Source organism: Tubulanus polymorphus, chromosome 12 (assembly GCF_964204645.1).
Source record: "Tubulanus polymorphus chromosome 12, tnTubPoly1.2, whole genome shotgun sequence".
In the NCBI taxonomy this organism is placed as follows: Eukaryota; Metazoa; Nemertea; class Palaeonemertea; order Tubulaniformes; family Tubulanidae; genus Tubulanus; species Tubulanus polymorphus.
The window spans coordinates 8,673,104-8,676,808 of NC_134036.1; the positions used below are offsets into that span (position 1 = coordinate 8,673,104).

Below are 3,705 nucleotides of genomic sequence, written 5' to 3' on the forward strand. Positions count from 1 at the left end.
CTTTTTCTGCACGTAACTGTGAAATAAATCCAATTACTGTGCCATATCTTGTTATGAATGATAATAATGAACTTGACCTGAAGAAAACAAACACATCAGTAATATTACCGAATCCAGGGTCAATTGTACTGTTCGAGACGAAAGTATTGTAAGTTATATTATATATAACTTACTAGTTATATATAATATATAGTTATTGTATATATATTTGTCGACATGAAAGTTTTTGATATTCGCTATGATGCCGAATTCGTTGATCCAATGGTGCAGAAACTAGTACGATATTATTGCATCGGCTAGTTCTGAGTCAGTGTTGTTCAACGGAGTTGTCAATATTTTGAAAGTTTTTGCAAGTCCGATAGTTCTTTCCACCTGAACTCGTTTGCTTGCTATTTTTCTATCACTTACGACTGATTGAGCAGACATCCTGTTTTTCTTTTTGAAAAATTCAGGGATATTGACAGTAACTTGGGCAGGTATGAATTGAATCCCTTGTCACACATTATTGAGTCTCCAGGATCACACATTCTTGTAAGATTACTCCTTTTGCATATCTGGCGGTCACTAGCTGATCCGCCCTGTTAATCTGAAATATAACTAACTAGACCTCCTGGCGTGATTCCGATCAATACGTTAACAGTATTCCGATTTTTGTACGTGGAGTAGGTAGCCTGTTGCTCAACAGGCTGCTTGGGTTTTTTAGAGGAATTTCTGTCCCATCAATTATCACTCTTGTTGTTGGAAATTTAATCTTGAAATCGCTTGGTGAACAGAATCGGACTAAGTCCGTACTCGGCCAAAAGTCTATCTCTTCGAATTCGCACATTAGAAAATTAATCCATGTGATATTTGTAACTACCTTTCCACCTTTTCATTTATATAGAAAAATCCAGCTATTTCATAATTTGAATACGCTCGACGCAGTTTAATGGGGGTCAAATAAAACTCATCTTCAGCAGTTAAGGAAGGGGCTATGCCATAATAATAATTCAGTATTCAGTTCATTCACTGTTTCTCCAAGCAATGAAAAATAAGGATGAAAGTATCATAATCTTCTAAACCGGTGTTGAAGTGGAAACATTTTTTTTTTTCATCATAAACATTGTCCTTTGAAGAAAATCCACGTCTCGCCGTTGTCTGTGAGCATCCATTTCGAGTTACACAATTATCAGTTACATGCTGGCTCTTATCCGCTTGTAAAAACGTTTTTTTTTAGGTTGCATCTGAGGCGACATCCACATTTGCACCGACATTGCCCCGAATTAGGGGAGGAAACAATTCAATTCGCTGGCGCTTTTTGGCTCGTTCAATTCGATCATTTTCACAGGGCTTCTGCTTGCTTTTCTGCTTGCTTGTCCAGTTGAATATGTGGGGGATGGTACCATTCTTCAACCTTTTGGTCTGTATACTGTCAAAGAAATAACATGCAGACATTAGGCTACAATTGGAATTTTACCGTTTTGGTATTTTATTTTCATAAAACTAATCCACACACTGTGAGATAAGATATCGTGGCTTCAGTAGAAATAAAATAATAGTTATAGAGCTTACTTTCCACTGTTGCTGTGATATAATCATCGCAACTAAAATGAGCCTTACACGCGGTAGTCCACGGCTTCGGCGACCAACTGTGCTCACCACGCTTTACTGCCTGTATCCAACATTTTAAAATTCGGCCTCACTTGGAAAGCGATGGCCTCTTTCGCCAGTACAATGAGAGACGCAACAATGACCTGGCATATTTAGAAACCCTTGAATAAACACGCCGAATAAACGAGTTTACAACACAAATTAATTAACAACACAAAAATAATGCGTGAATAGATCACTTCCTGGTTTGAGCGAGTCGTACTCGACTTGCGCGCCATCATGCATTCATGTGGTGTGCAGGTTCCTCATTAGTATCAATAAGTTTATGTCTGTTCGCCATGAGGAAATAGTTTTAGAAACACTTAAACGTCTATATCGTAGTATAAATTTTCCGAAATATAAAAGCTGTATTTGCAATGAACGACATATGGAACTTTTCGGTCGGAAGCGAATGAATACATTGTTCGGAGGATCCGATGAAAACGCGTCGAGATCGCATTTCATCATCTTTCATCGTTGCCTTTCCTTAACACAATCACAGAAACTCTATTGCGAGGATATCACGCCATGAGCACTTAGGAATTGCACTATGTAGTGTCAATTACTCCTCAGAAAATTCAAGGGAAAATCCAAGTTCATCACGATACCGAATAGCTCATTTGCGGTTTTTTTGATGCACTACAAGTTAGTGTTATTTTGTAGTAAATAGTCAAGGCTTCCATATGATATAAGATTTAATGAGGTGGGCCATCAAAATCGATTTTAAATACTGTCCAGTGATAGGACCCGATTTTAAATACTGTCCCGCGAGAAGACCCGATTTTGAATACTGTGAATGGACCCGACTCAACTTACTGTCCCGTGAGGGAAGCCCAGTTCAAGATGCTGTCCCGTGAGAGGACCCAGTTCAAGACACTGTCCCGTGGGATGATCCGATTTTAAATAATGTCCCGTGAGAGGACCCCATTCAACACGCTGCCCCGTGAGGGGACCCGATTTAATTCACCGACCCAATACTGTGGAGAAAATTGACTATAGATGCGAAACGTGTTTTCAGGTAAGCGATGAACTAGAAAAATTTTTTTGATCAAATAAGCTATGCCTATATATCCCCAGCCGGCCTGCCGACACAACAACCAGCATCGACGTTGTTCTTGCTGATGTGGAAATTCGGCACCAGCGTTTGGACGGTCGTCCCGGGCCTAGTTCTCTGGCACCCGCATGGCTCGGTTCGAATCGCTCACGTGTTATATCAACGTTTTCGATGTTCATTCCTGCCGACATACACCAAATGGGCAAACAACGAACCAAACAGGGATAATGAAAACTGCGTCGTGATTACACGCTGGGGCGGAAAATGGAACGACGTACATCGCGGAAGTCGGCTAATACCTGCTATTTAGTCGAAGGAGTGTTAATAGCATCGAAATATACATCTTCCCGTGGCAGGGATTCGAACCTGATGGCATGGCTACAGTCAGCCACGGCACGGACCCCTGCCAGACTAGACCGATTGCGCAGGTACATGCGAAGGCTTTGCCGCACGAAAACATGCGGTCCCAATCAGATTGCTCGTTGTATAATCGCCGAGGTAGATTTCACGCAAGAACTGGAAAAAACTGGGCTTATATGAAACGGGATTTCCGATTGGCCAATAATGACATCATTCTAAGCTGCGTGTGTATGCGGACTCTCGATCTGGTATCCCGCTGGGAGGATGCGTAATATACATTTAACCGATACAGAGCTTCAATCAATACCTGACCGAATGTATCGACTATCCTTATGGAATCCTGAATATCATAATTAATCAATAAACCGGAAATAAATGTAAGATTGCTCAACTATCTACACATATATACACGCAGGTTGTTATTCTTGGTACTGTCTTCACAGGCTCAGAAGCTGTTATCATTTTTGGTACGTATTTATTTCCAGTTTACTTGTATTTATTCCATCGAATATCGATCCATGCAATCGTTTTCAACTTCAGGTTTTGTTTTTTTTTTTGTTTTGCTTTTTATTTTCACGCGAACGCTTTTATCTACGTTTAACAACAAAGCAACTCCGCGGAATCCACAGAAAGCAGACGGTAAAACGAGCAACAAGAAAATT

At 40.4% G+C, this 3,705-nt stretch overlaps 1 pseudogene; it reads right to left on the reverse strand.

The window, feature by feature from the left end:
- Positions 1 to 273: 273 nt before the first annotated feature.
- Positions 274 to 1,868, reverse strand: LOC141914250 (uncharacterized; annotated as a pseudogene).
- Between the last annotated feature and the right edge of the window lie 1,837 nt (positions 1,869 to 3,705).